Below are 23,169 nucleotides of genomic sequence, written 5' to 3' on the forward strand. Positions count from 1 at the left end.
AGTGAATAGGGAATTGAATAACCTTTCAAATGAGCTATCACACGACCCCTATTCTTATTTAAAAAAAATCATCGATTGCGTCATCACGCCCAGATGGATGACGTCACTAGTATGATATATATGCCAAAAAATTATAATTTAAAAATAAAAATCCACCTGATTCATAATTTATCTTCAAAGTAGCCCACTCTCGATAAAATGAATGATTTTTTGGAGCTACGTGCCCACTGAGTTTTGTTCTACACATCAAGTACTACTAGAACCCAAAGTTTCAGAGCATTTGACAGAGAGCCATTTCCCATAAGGTTTCTGCGGGGTCCATTCATTAAAAAAATTAAGTTTAATTAACTTTAAACCGAGTTGTCCTGAACTGGACAGAAGAAATAAATTTCTCAGGACTTTGAACATAAGTTTAAATATGAGAGCCACATCACCTGCAACGTTATTGCCAATCCAGAATTCACCTATAAAAAATGATGTCAAAAACATCTTGGGGGGCTTATACAACAACCTTACTTATATACTCTATCTTCTTCTTCAGGTGCCATCTCCGCTACGGAGGTTGACAATCATCATAGCTATTTTAACTTTTGAGGAAGTGCTCTAAATAGTTGTTTTGAGCTGCATCCAAACCATTCTCTCAGGTTCTTCAGTCATGAAATTCGTATTCTTCCGATGCTTCTACTGCCATCTATCTTTCCTTGCATTATGAGCCGTAGGATGCCATACTTCTCGCCCCGCATCACATGTCCGAGATACTGTAGCTTTCTTTCTTTAATTGTAAGTTCAACTTCCTTCTCTTTACCTATTCTTTTCAGTATTTCATTGTTCGTAATTCTATCTGCCCAGGAAATCCTCATAATTCTTCTATAGGTCCACATTTCAAAGGCGTTAAGTCGTCTCATTGTCTCTACATTTAACGTCCATGATTCCACTCCATAATATAGTACACTGTAGACGTAACATGTTGTTAGGCGTACTTTAAGAGCTAATGTTAAATCTCCGCTACATAGGACCTTTTTCATTTTTATTAAATTAGAACTGCTTTTTCGATTCTGACTTTTATTTCTGTAGTGTAGTCATTATTTTCTGTTATAAGTGTTCCTAGGTAAGTCTACTTTTTTACTCTTTCGATCTGCTGGCCCTCTACTATCAAGATTTGGTCAGTATTATGGTTGTTTTTACTAATTTTCATGAACTTCGTCTTTTTGATATTGAGAGAGAGTCCGTACTCCCTACTACACCTTACTATTTTACTCATGAGTCTTTGCAGGTCTTGTAAACTATCGGCTATTATTACTGTATCATCTGCATATCTGACATTGTTAACTAAGACTCCATTTACTCTTGTGCCGACTGTTTCATCTTCCAGAGTTTCTCGCATTACCTCTTCAGAATAAGGGTTAAATAATAGAGGTGATAGAATGCAGCCTTGCCTGACTCCTCTCTTTATATCCATTTCTTCAGATGTTTCCTTTTCAATTCTTACTATTGCTCGCTGATTGTAATAGAGATGTGTTATTAGTCTTAAATCTCTTTCATCTAGGTTTTTATTTTTTTAGGATTTGCAGGAGTCGATCATGTTTTACTTTATCACACGCTTTATTGTAGTCTATAAAACAGACGTAAAGAGGATGGTTAACATCCAAACATCTCTGTGTCAGCACGTTGAAGGAGAATAATGCCTCTCTGGTACCCATACTATTAACGGAACCCATATTGAGTGTCGCTAATATCCAGCTCCAGTTTAGAGTGTATTCTGCCGTGGATAATTTTCAATAGAATTTTCAAGGTATGTGACATTAAGCTTATGGTTCGGTAGTCACTGCATTCTTTGGCATTCACTTTCTTGACAAACACAGAAATTCTGATGTCAACATTTCTCTAGGTATGATTCCTGTAGTATAGATAGCGTTGAACAGTTTTACTATTATATCCAGGTTTTTCTCGTTGACCAACTTTATCAGCTCGCTGCGTAATTCATCTAGACCAGCGGATTTATTGGTTTTCATAGAGTTTATTGCTGAAGATGGGGAAGAAATGCGAAGTCATAAAAACCATACAAACGAACAAACTGGAGTATCTAGGCCACATAATGAGAGGAGAAAAGTACTCTCCGCTAAGACTCATAATCCAAGGGAAAATCTCGGGAAAGAGAAATGTGGGACGTAGGAGGATTTCCTGGTTGCGAAATTTAAGGGAGTGGTATGGGTGCAGTTCAATACAGTTGTTCAAAGCTGCAGCCAACAAAGTTAAGATTGCTGTGATGGTAGCCAACCTCCGAAAGGAGACGGTACTGCAAGAAGAAGAATAAAGTTTATTGCCTCACTAACCTCTGATTTGGTTATCTCTGAGATATATATATACTCTATACGGATCATGAATTCGAAGTAAACTAGACGATGGCTACGATACTGCTAACAGAACATCTTTAAAAAAACTGGACTATATTCAAAATGCATGCTTGAGATTCATTTTAGGTGCTACAAGAACCAGTCCAGTATGTAGCTTACAAGATCCAGCAAATGAACTCAGCAATTAATCAACATTGTTTTACAGATTAAATGTATCTTCCGATATTTATAGAAACATTGATAAAATAAAACGAATTGGTCTTAACTTAGATACGTTCAGACTTATTATACCTCTTCGGGTGAATGTTCCTTCCTGAATGATCAAACCTCCAAAAATAGATATGTCTTTTAAAGAGCTCCCCAAACATTCCACACATCCTTTCCTTATCTAGTAATATCCAACTATCTGACAACCCTCCCAATATTCAATGATGCACATGTAGTCCATTCTTTCACGGTTTTTGCTTTAAATTTTAAAGAACCGCTTGGATTGACATGAAATTTGGCGTACTTATAGCTTATAATATGTCAAAGAAAAAAAGTGATATTGTGCCGATGTGTGCTTTTGCCCTGGGGGTGACTTTCACGCCCTCTTGGGGGTAAAAAAATATATGTCCAAAATAAGTCCGGAAATGGGTAAACTGACTAATTTTAAGTAACTTTTGTTCTATAGAGCTTTTTCGAGAAGTCAACACTTTTCGAGTTATTTGCGAGTGAATATGTTCATTTTTCAACAAAATAGCCACATTTTTAGACGGTTTTTTGCAAATAACTCAAAAAGTAAGTATTTTGTCGAAAAAAATGTTCTTAGCAAAAATATAGCCTATAAAAAAGTAAAAAAATGGTGTACACGTTAGATCTCTAGATCTCCAAATTTCAAATAGAATATTTTGACGTGAAATATCCAAAAAAATAAGCACTTTTTGGGAAAAACCCGTAATAACTTTTTTAAAGTGTTTAAAAAAAGCTTTATTTCTGTTTTTACAAAAAGTTTCTAGCATTAAATTTAAGCAAGTTACGCTCAAAATAAAGTTGGTCCCTTTTGTTTTTGCAAAAAAAAATCGGGAAGACCACCCCCTAATTAGCAACTTAAATGAAATTAATCGTTACCGCTCCACAAATTATTTTACTTATATTGTGTTTATATGATCTGTAAGTTTCATCGATTAACAGTGCTTATTTTTGAAAAAATTTGGTTTCAAAATAAAATTTTTAAAAATATAAATTTTGAAAAATATGCTTTTTTTCAAAATAACTTAAAAATTTTTAGAGATACCAAAAATCTCGAAAGACAAAAAAAATCAGATTTGGTTTTCTGAATAGCATGTATTTTTTTGTTTTTCTGTTAGACAAAAATTGATTGAGATTTGGTGTTTCTAAATTTGCATACATTCGTGATCAGTGACTCGATCAACCCCTTTTAACTACAGCCCTTTCAATAATCAGGACTCTGAACCGATAAAACTTACAAATCATATAAACAATATATACACGAATCAAGAAACTTGTGAAGTCGTAACGATTAAGTTCATCTAAGATAATAATTAGGGGGTGACAGGAGGGTGACTAACTGTAACTTGTTTAATTTTGATGCTAGCATTTTTTTTTTATAAAACAAAAATGAAGCTTTTTTAAAACACTTTAAATAAGTTGTAATGAGTTTTCCCCGAAATGTGCTTCATTTTTGGTTATTTTACGTTAAAGTATTCCATTTGGAATTTCACGAATAAGAACCTATTTTTCATTAGCTATAACTCTGCTTCTACTAGGTGTAGAGACGTGATATATACACCATTTTTTTAAATTTTTTACAGGCTATATTTTTGCTAAGAATTTTTTTTGACAAAATACTTACTATTTGAGTTATTTGCAAAAAATCGTCTAAAAGCGTGGTTACTTTGTTGAAAAAATGAACACATTCACTGCCAAATAACTCGAAAAGTATTGACTTAGTGAAAAAACTCTATAGAAGAAAAGTTACCTCAAATTAGCCAGTTTATCCATTTCCTGACTTTCTTTGGACGAATATTTTTTCACCCCCAAGAAGGGGTGAAAACCACCCCAGGGCAAAAGCACATATCGGCACAATATCACTTTTTTTCTTTGACTTGTTAGCTATGTGTATGCCATATTTCATGTCAATCCAAGCGGTTCTTTAAAATTTAGAGATTTTGCAATATTTTACCGTTAAAGAACGGACTAATGCTGCAGCTTATATCTGTGAAAATCTAAGGTCGAATTCCGAATTTCGACAAATTAGAATTTACAGCAATTCGCTAGGCCATAAAAAATGTGGTTTTATCCCTGCAAGCAAATTTATTCTCATGATCAAAGAAGAATTATCTTATCTATAGACTCAACAAAAATATATTTCCTTCATCTGGGTATCTTCCCCTTATGGGTATAAGTGGCAATGAAAAAAGTGGATTTCTTGGCAAGCAATGCAATAACCGTCCAGAATATTGCTATCATAGAACAAATACCTTAGACTGACCACAAAGTACCTAATCATCAAAGGCCACATCTACAGAGCGTGGCAAAATTTTTGAGATCCCACTGCCACCAAACTCAAAGAGTGCCTAGGTCAATTAGGAACTACACTCATCTAACCAAGAGAAAATAGGAAAAACAAAGTCATCATCAATCGACTTCGAATAGGATATACTTTACTTACCTACAAACACATCTTCAACAAGGAGTTTGCTCCAATGTATACAAAGTGCAGCACTCATATACATATATGATTATTGAGTGCCCAGTATAGCAGAACTAAAAATTTTCGCGTTTGCTCTTAGTAACAATTTAAAAATTCAAATTTTGGTATTAATTTCTCTGCTGAAAAAGCAAAAGTACTCAAATCTAGTCGAAGAACACGTAGCATTATATCACCTCAAATTACATTAAATTGTACTCTGCTCACGGTATGTAATGAACACAAAATACTAGGTTTATTATTTGATAATCGACTAACATGGAAACCACAGATTACAAATGTCAAAGTTAATTGCTCAACCAGATTAAAATTATTAAAATCTCTAGCAAACCATCAATGGGGAGCTGATGAGGACGTCCTAATTAAGGTGTACAGATCTCTCATTCGCTCTCGTTTAGATTATGGATGCTTTGTATACATGTCAGCATCAAAGTCCTATGTAAGAACTCTTGACACTATTCAGAATACCGTATTACGAATCTGTCTTGGAGCTTTCAGATCCAGTCCTACCGAAAGCCTTCGTTGCGAGGCAGGTGAATTTCCTCTTTCACTTCGTAGGCAACAACTGCTTCTGAAATACTTTGCTAGGGTATCATCGAATCGAAACAACCCTGTATATGAGCTTATTTGTAAACCCTATAACTTCTCGCCCAATAATAAATATCAAACACTACCTCAAATTTTACTTTCTCTTTCACGACCTGTTGATTTATCAGTAACAGATACTCATATAATATCATCAACTCCTCCCTGGATTAACAATATCCCAAAAATTAACCTTTCGCTTAATAACTATCCCAAAAATGAAACCAATAGCCAAATTCTGAGACAATCGTTCCTAAAGCTGGTTAACACAAACTCATATGACGAGATTTTCTACACAGATGCATCTAAAACTGCGCCAGGGGTTGGATATTCTGTAGCAACTGCAAATATTGTTCTTCAGAAGTTCTGCCTTCCAGCATCCAACTCCATCCATACAGGAGAGCTATATGCCATCCTCCAAGCATTAAAATGGTTATCTAGCCAAACTAAAGCCAAAAACATTGCAGTATGTACTGATTCAATGTCGTCCATCGACTCAGTTAAAAATATATACTCCCAACATCTATTAGTTCACGCCATACACGAAGAAACAAACCATCTCATTTCTTCTGGAACAAATATAACGTTAATCTGGACTCCTTCACACGTTGGAATTTCAGGCAATGAGACCGCCGATACTGCTGCAAAGGAAGCAATTACAGCCAAATGAGACATCAAACCCGTTCAAGTAGCATCAGATCTAGAACCACTTTTCAGGTCCCAAATTAAGAAATCCTGGCAAAACCAATGGAAGAGATCAACCTCGAAATTATAGAAAATACAACCTACTGTCCAAACCTTTCAGCTACCTAACTTAAGCAGAAGAGACAAGTTAATCATTCGCAGGTTGAGAATTGTTCACACACGGTTGACACATGGACACCTCATGGCTTCAGAGACAGAGTGGTTGTGGAAAGTGCAGTGAATCGCTAACCGTTCAGCATATTCTCACTCAGTGCACCGGGTTAGAATAGAAATATGCTTTATTGTCATGAAAAATTTAACAATTTTATAGACAAAGCTTACAAGAATCATAAATAAAAACAATAACGAATACAATTTACTAAAATTATACAAATCGTCAATATAAATAAAACATAATAAAGTCGAATAAACAAGAACAAAACAAATACTCGATACAGGGTCTTACGAATGTGATCCTCAGTGACTTGAAACATGTTCAGAATGTACTTGACTTTGTGCGTGAAACAAATCTGTACTATAAAATTTAATGTTTCTTTTTTAGGTATTTTCTCTCTATTGTAAACAATAATCTAATGTAATAACTTAGGTAACAAAATTGGCCCAGTCTCAATAACGTTAAAAATTAACATATTTATTAAATTATCTCAAAATAACCAAACTATATACCAAATTGTAAAGTATTACTATGTAACAATATGTATCCTAGTATTTCCCCCCAGTATACCCCATAGTGGTTGATGCGGGTAAATTTGTATAAAGAAAAAAAGAAAAATTAAGAGTTAAAATGTGTTGGCGTTGTTGTCCTTAATCTTTCTTCTTGTACAGTATTTAGGCAACAACACTATTATAGGATAATTAGTAAAAGTTTAAATAGGTCTGAATGAAACATATTTCCTTTCTTGGAAGATTTTTAATCGCGGGCGATAATTAACTATGCCTTTACACAATGAATGAAACATATTCCTAGACATGAAACAAGTAGGAAGATGGCATTATTTAACTCTGAACTAACCTTCTAACGTCTCATCATTCGTCAAGCAGGAGTTCCAATATTGCAAAACCGGCGATTACGCTTAACAATTTATGCAGCACCTCGCACATATGTCCCCTTATTTGGAACTATAGTAGAGGAACAACCTTATTCTCAGAAAATAATCTGTAATCTGCAGATACAATCAAACGCAGATGCTCTTTTGTAACTGTATTGCATCCACCTACATGGTTGATTAATAATTGTTACTGTTCTCTTCCGTTGGTGGCGGCAATTGTAGATGGTTCTGTATCTTTTAGTGCAAATTAAATACGAGGGAAGTACAAAAAAGTATCCTATTTTATCATTTACCAATTGTTAAAACACTAAAATTTATTCAACTCATTAAATATAGATAAAAAAAATTGTGTGTCCATGACACTTATTATGACAAAGCGGGTAGTAAAACAGTTTTTAAGCAATACAGCATCTCTAAGTTACCAAGTAAAGCACATGTTACATAAATGGGTATGTAGACAGGAAGAAAACGGTGGGTTCGTTGGGAAAAATATACCCATGATATTAAGTGGGCCAAATTTTTTTAACAATTTTTTTTAATCAAATTGCAAAAATCAATATTGTTGGCCCGGACAATTTTTTTGTAGGTTTTTTGGACCATTCTGGATAAAAAAGGTCTCTTATAATTTTTCTCTAAAGTTGATCTTTTTCGAGTTATAAACAATTTAAAATTGAAAAAAACGAAAAATGGCGATTTTTAAGGCTTAATAACTCGGTTAAAAGTTATTATTATGAAAGTCAGAAAGTGACTAAATCAAAGTTTAATGCCCCCCCCCCCCCTACAAGATCCCGAAGAAATGTTTGGCGTTATTTTATTACTAAGCTGTTATTTTTAAGTAATAATATTGAGCGCCATGTACGTGGTAGACGGCCGTAAATGTGGGTGCAAGTAAGATGCACAATTGGACTGCCTGAGTGGCATCTCTCTCGCACTCAGCACTTACGGCCTGCTACCACGTGCATGGCGCTTAATATTATTACTTAAAAATAGCAGCTTAGTAATAAAATAATAACAAAAATTTCTTCGGGATCTAGTAGGGGGGGGATTAAACTTTGATTTAGTCACTTTCTGACTTTCATAATAATAACTTTTAACCGAGTTATTAAGCCTTGAAAATCACCATTTTTAGTTATTTCAATTTTAAATTGCTTATAACTCGAAAACGACCAACTTTAGAGAAAAATTATAAGAAACCTTTTTTATCTACAATGGTCCAAAAAAGCTACAAAAAACCTACAAAAAAATTTGGCCCACTTTTCACGTGGGCGACTTCTTGAACCTTATTCTGGGATGTCTCACGAATCTAATTATGCAAAAAAATCTCATGGGAATTTTTTTCCCAGCGAACCCGCCGTTTTAGCCTTGTCTAATGGGTATGGGTATGGTATGGGTATTTATGTTACATAAATACTTAATGTGAAGCTTAATTTTAAAAAACCAGAGAATTTTAGTACCTACCTACATATAAATATAAGGGGAAGTTGTTCAACATTACATTTCCTATGAAAATGTCACCTGCTAAAGTCAAAAATAATTTATTTTGTTAAAAATATTTAAAAAACAAAGCAAAAAAGCCAAAAAAGGGGTTTGTTTTGCCCCACAATTTTCTATACGGGAGTATCGCTATAGGTATTGCTTTACAGAAATAAAAAACCTCTATCATTCCTCTTTAAAATGACGTTTTTTATTTGAAGTCTTTAGGATTCATAGTATCCGAGATAAGTTTTTTCAAAATTAGCCCCTTGCGCCATTTTTGAGCCATTTTCCTATTTTTTTGCAAACATTGTCCTCTAACTTTTACTACACTTACTTATACGTCCTTCTAAGGGCCGGTTGTTCGAACGCTAATCAAGAAGTTGATTATAATCAATCATTTATTGTAATCAATTTTCTTGATGGGAATCAAATCGCGACATGAAAAATACATGTAAAACACTAATCAGTTATTGATTGTAGGTAAAACAGTAATTAAAATATAGCCGCAGCTCTTAAATTATTAAAAATTGCTTATTATTATTATTGATTTGTAAGTAAAAACAAGAAATTAACATCAGAAAGAGTTTAATTATGTTTTATTTTAAATTAAAACCAAAATAATAAAATAAATCGGTCAACATAACCTCAAAATGCGACATCTGTCAGAAGTACGCTTAATCAAATATAATTGTAATTAAATATTTGATAATGATCAGTTTTGATTAGCGTTCGAACAACCGGCCCTTAGTCTATATTTAATCTATGTACAATCCGACAAGCCAGCACCTATCTAATACACTTTACAGAATTAAAATCGGATTATTTAAGCGGCCTCAGCACTGTTTTAAACTTATAAACAATATTTTGGCTTATAAACAAATACAGTGAGGACGTTTGAGTTGGAATAAATTCATTTTCTTGAGAATGGGAGACTCTGGAGATAAATCCCGAAACAGATCGATTTTTATTTTTAAATTATAATATTTTGGCATAATCTAAATATTGGAACTAATTTAATTCAAAAATTTTTTTTTAATTCAAACCCTGTATAAATAGTTATGTTAATGTTTATATTAGTGAATACAAAATTGAATAGCCTTTCGATTGAGCTATCACACGGCACCTATTCTCATTTAAAAAAATTATCGATTACGTCATGACGCCCAGATGGCTGACGTCACTAATATGATATATATATATACCAAAAAATTAGAATTTAAAAACAAAAATCGACCTGTTTTGGGATTTATCTCCAGGGACGCCTATTCTCTAGAGAATGAATTTATGCCAATTCAAACGTTCTCACTGTATTTGTTTATAAGCCAAATAAATTTTTTTTATAATTTTAAAACAGTGCTGAGACCGCTTAAATACTCCGATTTTAATTCTGTAAAGTGTATTAGATAGGTAGAGAACTTCTTTATATTATGTAAAAAATAAGCAAACTTCTAAATGCTCTACTTTTTCTTCAGAAAGTTTTTAAAAAAGTTAAATTTAAAAAAAAAATCAGATTGCAAAATTATTCTGCAAAATCTATCAGGTCGATTTTAATGAAATTTTACAAAAGGTCGTACGAATCTGGTTTTGTTGGATATAACATCATAGCACGACAATACTTTAGTGATAAGCCTACATAAAATTTCAATAGTATATATCATCATTCTCTTTGCCTTATCCCTATGCGGGGTCGGCTTCCCTAATTGCATTTCTCCACACAATTCTATCTTGGGTCATATTACAAGAAATGGACATGTTAACAATATTTATTCATTTTTAATTAATGACAGTGACAATATTACATTAATCTAGTAACATAAAAACATTAGTAACTAAGGTAGACATTACTAGCCTTAGATCTTAACTACTAAATATATAACAGTTATCCGCCCCAATTCATAACTACAAGACTAGAGGTGCTGGCAGCAGCTGATCTAAGTGACGTTTCCAAAGTAGACCATCGTCTGTTCGTATTTTATAATGTAAGTAACCTATGCGTCTGATTACCTTTAAAAATACCCATCGTTGATCACTGCAGTACTTTCTAGCCTGAACTCTGTCTCCCAAGGCAAATTCCCTACCATGTGTAGGCCTGTCTGATGGAAAGGAAGTTGTGTGTTTGCAAGGTTTTCTTAACATTGCATGAAGATTCGTTCTAATTTCTCGTCCGAACATAAGCTCAGACGGGGTGAAACAGTTAACACCTGGTGTACGACGTAAACGTGTTCTTACTTTAAAAAAGTACTAAAAAAGTACCTACGAGCCTGTTTACGAGGCACTCTGACAAAAACTGGAAACTGTATATATGAACGAGAAATCACAAACGAAGAAATTAAATCCAGATTACAGACGTTAGACGAAACCATAAAGAAATTTCAAAATATACATTATGATATCGAACAAGAAACTGAAGACGCAGATATAGAACAAGAAACACAAGAAAGATATGAATTTGAAGAAAAATATACAATGATAAAGACCAAACTCCTAATTTTGCGAAAGAGAAACGGATCAAACGACCAGGATGTTATATGTAGTACGGAAATTCAAAACATAGACCATAAGATACAATTACCAAAAGTTAATTTTCCACCATTACAAATAACAGAAACAATTAATAACTTTACAAGGAGATTATAATCGTATATACAAGAAATGAACATGTTAACAGTATTTATTCATTTATAATTAATGACAGTGACAATATTATATTAATCTAGAAACATAAAAAACATTAGTAACTAAGGTAGACATTAGTAGCCTTAGATCTTAACTACTAAATATATAACAGGTCATATCAATGTTAATCCCCTTTACCAACATGTCCTGCCTTATCGTCTCCCCCCAGGTCTTCCAGGAATCTGCACTTCAGCTATTCTTCATATTGGGTGATTAACGTCTCGACGTTGAACATGACCAAACCATCTTAACCTATGCTCTCTCATTTTGGCATCAATTGGTGCCACATCTAGACTTCCCCTAATATACTCATTTCTAATTTTATCCTTATTTGTCACTCCACTCATCCATCTAAGCATTCTCATTTCTTCACTGCCCTACATTCAGTTCCGTACATCACAGCCGGTCTTATGGCTGTTTTATAGAATTTTCCCTTCAGCTTCATTGGAATTTTTCTGTCACACAATACACCACTCGCTTCTTTCCACTTCATACATCCAGCCCTAATTCTACTGCATGCATCTCCATCCATTTCTCCATTACTCTGTAACACCGATCCCAGGTACTTAAAACTATTGCTTTTCACAATCAGTTTACCATCCAAAGATACTATGTTATTTGTAGTAACCCCATCCTTAAATGAACATTCCAAATACTCTGTTTTTGTCCTACTAAGTTTTAAACCTTTTTCCTCCAGAGGTTGCCTCCACTGTTCCAGTTTTTGTTCTAAGTCTCTTTCACTATTTCCTACTAACACGAGATCATCAGCATATATTAATCACCATGGATTGTTACCCTGTAGTTTCGCTGTTATCTGGTCCAAACCTAATGAGAATAAATACGGACTAAGCACAGAACCTTGGTGCAATCCTACTTTCACATGAAATTTGTCAGTCTCTCCCACACCTGTCCTAACACTAGTCGTTACTCCCTCATACATATCCCTCACAATCTTTACATATTCACCAGGGACTCCTTTCTCATTGAGTGCCCACCACAGAATCTCTCGAGGAACTCTATCATATGCTTTCTCAAGATCAATCAATACCATATGAGCATTTGTTTCTTTACTCCTGTATTTTTCCATCAACTGCCTTATAATGAAAATTGCATCTGTTGTTGATCTGCCCTGCATAAAGCCAAATTGATTCTCGGATATTTCGGTCATTTCACGTATCCGTCTATCAATTACTCTTTCCCATATTTTCATGGTGTGGCTAAGCAGTTTTATAGCCCTGTAGTTTGAACATTGTTATATATCTCCCTTGTTTTTGTCAACAGGTACCAGTATACTGATTCTCCATTCGTCTGGCATTTGTCCAACTTCCATAATTCTATTAAATAGGCCTGCTAGCCACCTTGTTCCTGTCTCTCCCAATGCTCTCCATACTTCCCCAGGGATATCATCTGGTCCTACCGCTTTTCCTGTCTTTATTTTTGAAGCGCTTGAGCCACTTCCTCGTTTGTTATTTTGGTGACCATTGCTGCTACTGTCTCCGTTGACTTTACAGGTTGTCTGTCAAATTCTTCATTTAATAAGCAGTCAAAGTAATTTCTCCATCTCTTTTTGACATCCCTTTCGTGAACTAGTATTTTATTATTTTCATCTCGCGTACATCTAATCTGATTAAAATCATTCGCTTTCTTTGCTCTCTGTTTGGCTATTTTATATATCTTCGTTTCGCCTTCCCTGGTATCAAGTTGATTGTATAGGTTTGAATACCCTTCTACTTTGGCTTTTGCTACTGCTACCTTCGCTTCCTTTTTCTAACATATAGTTTTGAAGATCTGTGTCGGATCTGATTTCTTGCCACTTTTTATATAATTTTCTCTTCTCTTTTATTTTTCCTTGTACTTCGTTTGACCACCACCAAGTCTTTTTATCCTCAAACTTTTTTCCTGACGTTTTTCCCAAGTATTTCAATAGCAGTATCTCTAATACTGCTAGCCATTTTTCTCCAAATTGTATTAGAGGAAGCCCTACATAGTTCCCCTAATAGGCCTTCATAGACCATTGATGCAGGGTTCTCAGGTTGTCAGGGTTCTCGTTTAGAGTCTCACCATGTTCCCGGGGGTACTCCTATAACATCGGCGTTTAGCCTATCTAATTTCTCAATACTATAATGTAGATTGAATTTTAAGTACAACCATTGTTTGGTTGTGGGGCTAGTTAGCAAGTATTCACGAATTCACTGATGGTGGACTGGTAGATCCGAAAACGTTCTGAATGAGCCTATTTTACTTAATCCATTGGGATTTTTAAAATTTTATTAAATATACCTTTTACATAGAAGTGGTTCTACTTCATGTTACGAGTTTTTTAACTATATGGTATACAGCCAACCTAGGGAACTACCCCTTTTAGTTTAAAAAAAATTAGTACAGTGACTGTAAGGTGCAATTGAATGTATTCTCCATCGCATGGCGACGGGTAAAATCACTAGTGACCAAATAAAAATCACTGTCGGCTTGTATCTCTATGTATCTTTTGACATCCATTAAATTGTGCTCTAATAATACGAACAATTTCTATATTACCATCTCGTAACTCTCACGTTACTATATTGATATTTTGTCTTTATTTATAAAAATATAATTTTGATCTTCACCAGTTGGTGAAGATCAAGACCACGTTAATATTGGTTAACTTTTTGTACTTCCCACGTAGTTTAATTTTACATAACCTATCTGGTATTTAAATTTTTTTATTGGCGTGTACCGCTAAGAAATACAAATAGAATTGGATTGCACCGTTTATTTAAACAGCGTGAAAATAATGCACTATAATGTAAAACTAATAAATTTTTACAGTGTACATTGAACAACGATCAAATCAATATAAATAGCAAAAGTGCTCGCAGGAGAACGATATGAGCCTTAAAGTAGACATATGACTATGCTATACATTAAACCAGATAATTACAGACATATAGATGTGCACATGATTACAAAATATGCCCCATGGGCTCTAATACCCATCCAAAAATGGAGCGCACGGAACAAGAAGAAAAACCACTCAGATGAAAAGCAACCGACATTTCTTTCACATTCTAAAAAAAGATTAATTGTTTTTCAGTATTGAAATTTTAATTGGATCTTCTCTGATTATTTTGAAATGCATTTCATGGTTTCTTATTGAAAATTTAGTGATATAATATTTCGTCTTACATATTAATTTATGATTACCTACCTATAAAGACCCTATTTAAGTATATTATTTATAAAGAATTTATGTCATATTCAAACATTTAGGCATGCACGCCCACAATATGTGCACATGACATCATCACCCAATGAATGGTACAAACTTGAGGGCAAACAAGTTCAACTCATTTTTCCTCATATATTAGTTTTTTGCTACTGTCAAGTTTAGCAGGAAAGCGCTGTTGCCAATTAAAAAACATATATTTATTTACCACAGCAGTTACCGGCTATACTATTTCTCTACTTGTCTTTAAGGCCATCGGTACATAATTCGCAAATATTTTACGGCTATCCCTACTTTTTCTGTCTCTATACGGCAAATTACGTGTAGTAAAATTCACACTGGTATGAATATTTGTAAACATTACTAGAATGTCATTCTACTTGACAATGTCATCATTAACTTTAAAAAGATGGATTTTGAATGTTCTTGGATAACTATTATTTGTATAATTGCAAATTATTAATTCAGTTATTAAATGTGATAATTTTTTCACTAACTATGTATTCAGTGATTGTAATAATTTATATGTACAACAAATACTAATACCCAATCGAGAAAAGAGGAAAAGTGTTAAAGTGATTTTTTAATAATATATTGTTACTATGGAACGCTTACAATTTTGAACATTTTTAAAAACAAAATACTTGCATCACAGAATATATTTTTATAAATATAAATGTATTCTCTGCTTGGATGTTCCATAAATAATAAACAATAAATGACTTTTATTAAGTTCACGTCTTAAATCAATTATTTATCAAATACACTATCAACATTATTTAATCAACAACTCAAAATATTCCGGATGCCATGTCAAATATTTAAAACTGTAACTGTCTTGTCATCATATTCTATTTGACTCAGTGCGTTGTATGACAAATATAGCGAATGATCGATTTGGAAAATATCACCACGGACATGGTGTCCATTTTTTTTGTATCCTGAAAAAACTAATAAATATTTTTAAAAAATTTAAAAGCAGAATGAAAGACTAAATTATTATCGAGGGCCGAAAGTCTCTTAGAATATATAAAAAGTTTCTTTTGAATGAGATATTTGAAATTAAAAATCACACTCAATTTTCTTTTTTTTTTCACCCCTGTAACTTATTAAAATAAACATTATAGAAGTTTTTAGGGACTTTTGGCCCTCGGTACGAACGTAGTCTTTTATTCTGCGTTTTAATTTTTTAAAAATACTTATTAGTTTTCTCAGGATTCGAAAAAAATGAATCCCCATTTAAATATCCCGTTAAGAGTATGACGTAAAGATAACTGTCTGTTATCATGACAATTTGATGGATTTTATGAAGATTCCATTGGCAAAAATAAGGTTCATAACCTTAACAACAACTGGCGGTTGTGCAAACTTTTTTCAACACAATTTCTTTATACAATATTTTTTTTTTAATTCCGGAATGGTAATCGGGACATAATTTTTTTTTAGGAAAACATGTAATTGCCACTACCATCACCTGTGGCTATATAATTCCATATCTACCTATGTATCGGCCTTGCAACATCAAATATTTGACATAGGCCTCCTTTCGCTCTTCCATGTTTTTCTGTCCTGAGCCATGTGCATCCATCTTGAGCCGACTTGGTGTTTTAGGTTATCTACCCATCTCGTCTGTGGTCTTCCTCTCTTTCGTTTGTATGTCCATGGTCTCCACTTTGTAGTAATTTTATCCCAACTTTCGTCTTTTTGTCTAATAGTGTGACCGGCGAATTTTCATTTTAGTTTAGCTGTTCGACGAGTAGCATCCTTAACTTTTGTGACATTTCTTATCCAGGAATTCCTTTTGCTATTTGACAGTCTTATGTTGATCATTTGTCTTTCCATTGGTCTTTGTCTTTTCGCAATTCTGTCCATATTCGCTTTTGTGAATGTCCATGTTTGACATTCATATGTGAGCACCGGAAGAATACATTGGTCGTAGAGTTTCGTTTTTCGATATTGAGGGTATTTTTTATTATTCAATATGAAGCTAAGCTTACCAAAGGAGGCCCAAGTTTACTTCGTTCGTCTCTTTATTTATGCCGTTTGGTTGTCTCTACTTAATTTTACTATTTGTCCCAAGTATAGGTATTTATTCACTTCTTCTATTTGGTTTTGTTTAACTACAATTCTTAACTCATCTTATTGATTTGTTATCACTTTTGTTTTGTTGTAATTTATATTTAATCCAACTTTACTGGCTTCTTGGTCTAGTTGTTGTATCACTATTTGTAGTTGTTCCTTGTCTATAGCTATAAGGACGATATCGTCAGCGTATCTTAGGTGATTTAAGTATTGGCCGTTAATGATGATTCCATATTCTTTTCATTGTAATCTCTTGAAAATGTCTTCTTATGCTTGGATGAAGACTTTCGGCGAAATCGTATCTACCTCTAACGCCGCTTTTGATAGATGTGGGGTGTGTATTTTGTTCAAGTTGCATCGTAGTTCTGACCTTACTGTTTACTTTTTACTTTTTACTTTGTACCTTAATTTTTACCTTCGTGTTTGGTAAAGAATGGGCCATAGCTTAACCCCAGGTTCCTGAGGTTAAAATAGGCCGATTTAAGCTAACTTACTTTAGTACAAAGTTTATAATAACCGAGATACAGGGTGTCAAAAAAAAACTTTTTTTTATTTATTATTGAATATTTACTGACAGGTATAAAATAACAACATTAAATTTGGTATATGGGGGTTTTTGGGTCTAGAAAACTAAATTCTCTACCAAAAATTATGTATTGCCCAGAGGGCGCCACATACGCCTTTCAGCACTCATTTATTACGTTCATTTCTTTTTATCCCTCACTCTGTATAATGTTGACATTAAAATTTTTATTCTCCTATTAGTCTTACTTAAAAAAGCTATACTTCTTTCATCTCCCTAAACTCAACTGTTTTCGAGATAAACGCATTTTAAATCTGCGATACACCATCATTTTTAGCATAATATCATTGTAGTTACACCCGAAAAAAAAACTTAAAACCATAAAATTATCCAAAAATGTATCGAAAATTTCTTCAAATGGAATTTGCGATGCAATGACATAAATTTGAGAACTGGCACAATTATTATGGTTTAAGTTATTTTACGGTTGTAACTACAATGATAACGTGTGATCCAAAATTATTGTCACCATAGGTGGCTCTGAACGACAGAGATAGCTATACAGTGCATGTCTATTCTTAATTCAGATATACTTTCCAGTTTACGTCAACTTTGCAGTGTACGTCAACTTAACAAGAAAAGTTAGGTTATGTAGAGATGTTGTTGGTGGACATATACAGCATCATGTTTGATTTTATTTATTATTGTTACTTATAATTTTGTTAATTCTTTTTATTTTTGATTAAAGTTCTGTGTTAAGGTTTTGACTGATTTTGTATGTTTTATAATGTTAATCAAAATTAATTGATAAAAAAATGATATAAATTCAGATTAAAACAAGACATATGTAATTTTTTTCACGGTTAGCTTTGATCCCAATAATTGTGGTATTATGGATCGCTCGTTATTATGCTAAAAATGATGGTGTATCGCAGATTTAAAATGCGTTTATCTCGAAAACAGTTGCGTTTAGGGAGATGAAAGAAGTATACCTTTTTTAAGTAAACCTAATAGGAAAATAAAAATTTTAATGTCAAAATTATACAGAGTGAGGGATAAAAAAACATTGAACGTAATAAATGAGTGCTGAAAGGCGTATGTGGCGCCCTCTGGTCAATACATAATTTTTGGTAGCGAATTTAGTTTTCTCGACCCAAAAAACCCCCACATACCAAATTTCATGTTGGTATTTCATACTTGTCAGGAAATATTCAATAATAAATAAATAAAAAAAAGATTAAATTTGACACCCTGTATCTCGGTTATTATAAATTTTGTACTAAGATAAGTTAGCTTAAATCGACCTATTTTAACCTCAGGAATCTGAGGTTAAGCTATGGCCCATTTAGTAACTTCATTGTCAATATGTAAGTGATCACATTATGTACTGTAGCTTTTTCTGAATCCTGCCTGATAGTCTGTATTCACAGGCAGGATAATTCCATAGTTCTTTGATAATCTTTAAAATAGTGCTTAAAGTCGAATAATTGTACCTATATATCTTGTTTTCCAAAGAGTTCATCGGATTTTTCGTCAATTTGGTGTAAGATAAGTTTGTAATTGAGTTTTTAATTTTGTTCCGATATGGATTTCTATCCATTATGCAACTAATCAGAAAAACAGAAATGAATAAGAACTTTAAATACGGTGGGTAAAATATATCAAATTATAGGAATACATAATATAGCAATAAACGGTGACGATGAAAAAATTACGGTAGATTGATGTTCAATATTTGGCGAATTAACCTAAGATAGATAGATAAATAAATTGGAGGATCTTCTTTTAGTCGGTTAAGAATATACTTATAGGAAATTTTATTTAAGCACTTAAACTAGACTAACGTAGGTGCAATATAATCTTTAAATAAATAATTCCCTAAAACGCCACAGACTATTAAAAAGTAGTCACACACATTAAAAAATTATTACTGTATCCGATTTTTTTAAGTTATTTCTCCTTAGAGGTAACATGAAATTAATTTTAAAAATAACTCAACTTGTTCCGTTTATTATATTTAATTATATTGACTTATTCTTAACTACATTTATTCTTATAATGATTCGTTAGCTTTTTATTATATTTAATTAATAAATAATTACTATAATAAACCACTACAGTTACGTAGTTGCCTAAAATATTCCAGAAAATATTTGTATTGGCCGGGTATTTTACCAACATATTTGAAAAAGGTTTTACAACATGTAGGTATAGTGGAGTCAATGAAGATGGATATGAGCTATTACCTCCGATTTCTTTCAACTTCCATCGATTTGCATGAAAATTGGTGAGTTGTTAGAGGATATCTCAAGAAACAAAGTAACATGGTGCCAACTTGCGCTTTTACCCTGGGGGTGGATACCACCCCTTCTCGGGGTGAAAATCATTTTATTAAAAATAAGCCCATAATTAGATAGGAGGACAAATTCTAAGCAAAATTTGTTATATAAAGTTATTAAAATAAATCAAAACTTTTTGAGTTATTAAAGATCAAAAATTTTAATTTTTCTTAAGAAAAATGCATGTTTTTAACCGATTTTTCATAGATAACTCGAAAACTATAAATTTTTGCAAAAAAGTTATTATTACCAAAATTGAAGCTAATAAGAAACTAAATAAATTTCTTATTAAGAAAACCTTTTATTATTGACTAAAAGTGAGTTATAGGTAATTGAATGCATATTTTTCTCGACGAGTACCCAAATCTAAGGATTCAAGCCCTAATTACGGGAAAATGATGCATTTTATAACATAAACTTATTAAACATTTGTGAAAGTATGTACTTAGAAATATCTATCAAAATGAGATATCGAACAAGTTAATAGCATTAAAATTTAGGCTCCAAAAATTTTTCCAACATTATCATTTAAAAATTTTTCCAAAAAATGGTATCATTATTTTAATAACTCCGTTAATTTTTAAATCTTAAAAGGGGTAAACCCTGTAGTTGGCTGTATACCTTCGTTAAAACAACGTAGAATGAAGTAAACACTTCTGTTGTATGTAGGTATATTAATTTATTAAAATTCTTAAAATTTATCCACAAGGGACCAAACGTTTTGTACTTCCACTCCCTTGTGGATAAATTTTAAGAATTTTAATAAATTAATATACCTACATACAACAGAAGTGTTTACTTCATTCTACGTTGTTAGTTTTTAAGATATCAGGTTTACCTAAAAACGGTTTGAAAGGTAATTCCAAAGGCTATTAAATCGAGGTGAATTAATTTTTTAAACCTTTTACTTTTTTAAAAATCAAAGATTAAATGGCCACGGTTACATGGTTCTCGCAGCAAAATTTAAGCTTTAAACGTTTATATCTCGGTTATTTTTCACCCTATAGAAATGGTAAAAAGGTATAATATTTATATGGAAAAAACTAAAATTTTGATTATTTACAATTTTTTACGTATATTGAGTATTTTTATAGTTATTCTCAAAAAAAATGAAAATGACGATAATTTTAAAAATTCTGATTTTTTTAAATTATATCTATCTTTTTTTCAAAAATACGCATTCTAAACCGGTGAAAATTGTTAAAATCATTACTTATGCTAATACAAAGAAATTTTTGTAAGGATTATTATGAATTTTAATTTTTGTTGAAATGGCGTATGTTTTATTTTTCACTTTTTCCTAAAAAATTCGAAAGGATTCTCTTAGTTTCATCATAACTTGCTTAATTTTAATGCCACTAACTTCTTCTGGAGCTTATTTGTTTGGTATTCTAAAGTACTTTGATGTGTTTTGCAGGTGTATTTTATAAAAGTGATACCGTTTTCCCGTTATTTAAGCTTGAATACTTAGATTTGAGTACTCATCGAAAAAATATACATTCAATTACCCATAACTCACTTTGAATTAACGTTAGCTTAGTTCTTTGAGAAAACAGTGTATTGATTTTTTTATTTTCTTCAATTTTGATAAGAATAACTTTTTTGAAAAAGCTAATAGTTTTTGAGTTATACGTAAAAAGCAGCTTTAAAACATGCATTTTTTTACGAAAAAATAAAATCTTTGATCGTTAACAACTCAAAAAGTATTGATTTATGTTAATAACTTAATAAAATAAAATTTGCTTAGAATTTGTCCCTATCGATATATGGTATTATTTTTAATAAAATAATTTTCACCCCAGAAAAGGGGTGACATCCACCCCCAGGGTAAAAGCGCAAGTTGGCATCATGTCACCTTTGTTCCTTGAGGTATCCTCTAATTACTCACCAATTTTCATAAAAATCGATGGAGGTTCAACGAAATCGGAGGTGAAAACCTTCAACGACTACACTAGTATGTTTTATGTAGGTTTAAAAATGTAGGTAATAAATTAAATCACATAGTTATTCTGGGACCAAAAATAGTTCGATTGAACCTAACTTACCTTATAGCAATGGAGGAAAGAATGCTAAATTTGCAGTTACTCGAGCGTCATGGGGACCTATTAGGTTGTGAAGATTAGGTCCTAAAACAAAAAAAGTGGGGGACTTTCCATTTCCAATAGTCGTTTTTTTCCGATTATAGCGGCATCTATGCATAATTCGAAAAAATGTCTCGAATAAAAGTTACTAATTTTTACGTGAATAATCCAAATCTGCAATAAAAAATGGGAGCTCCTATTTAAGATTTTAAAGTATCCTCCCACCCCACCTCCATGGATGATTGTGTTTGGTGCCTTTCGATAGATTTTTCAAAAATATTGAATAGGTATGTTTTTCAGTTTTTCGATCTTATGTTCATTTCGAGAAATATCGCGTGGTTCGTAATTAAAATTTTAAATTAACCTCCCATCCTTTCCGTGGGGGGGGGGGGGGTGTTTAATATCATTCGATAGATTTTTGAAAAATATTGAACACGTATTTTTTAGTCTTTCGATCTGACGTTCATCTGACGCGAAATATTCGCTTTTTTGTGAAATTTTGTTACTCGCTAGATAGAAGCTGGATTTTTTTAGACCTCCCTTAAAGAACTCCCCTGTACAAGAGCCAATATATGGTAGAGGTACATTTACAATTTACAGGGTAGAAAGTTTCTCCCCATGTGATAATCTGACGCGCTCGAGTAACTACAAAAATCCCCGCTTGGGCTCTCGTACCATCAGTACAAATGTGCTCGTAAAAAAAGTTACATTCTTTAAAGTTTCAAAATAAAAATCTATATTTCCCAATGTATTGAAAAATGTTACGAGATTTTATATTGAAAATGGTCATGTGGCTCTCTTATGACATGAATATGTTAAAAAATATCTGTAAAATTTGTGTGCACCCCATAAAATCTTTATGGAGGTTTTGTTCTCTTAAACCTCCCCAAATGTTTGTGTACATTTCAATTATCAAGTTATTTTTGTAGGACCATTAGTTAAACAAAATGTTTTTAAACTATTTTTGTCTTCAAATATTTTTCGAAAACCAAGTTTATCGAGATAGTTTGAACATTTGTAAAATCTACCACATAGCTCCAGATGATTGTCATAACCGTGCCACCAGAGTAGTTAAGAGAAATAAGGAAAAAAATATCCTGTTGGTGACACAACCCCCTCCAGGCCGAAACCAATATTTTTGAGTAGTATGGACATCTATAATAATAACCTATATGTTTCTTGCAGCCGATTTTGATGATATACACAGTTATAAACAAATGAAGATTAAAAAACGGTAAATTTTCGTTTTTTTTTTTCGTCTGTTAAGCATTTTAAACAAATGAAACTAAGAGAAATGATACTGAGAGTAAGAAACTCATAAATAGTATAAAAACTTCAATATAGCGTTAGCTGAGTATATTTATCCTTATTGGTTGCT

The sequence above is a fragment of the Diabrotica virgifera genome, chromosome 5 (assembly GCF_917563875.1).
Source record: "Diabrotica virgifera virgifera chromosome 5, PGI_DIABVI_V3a".
Lineage (NCBI taxonomy): Eukaryota > Metazoa > Arthropoda > Insecta > Coleoptera > Chrysomelidae > Diabrotica > Diabrotica virgifera.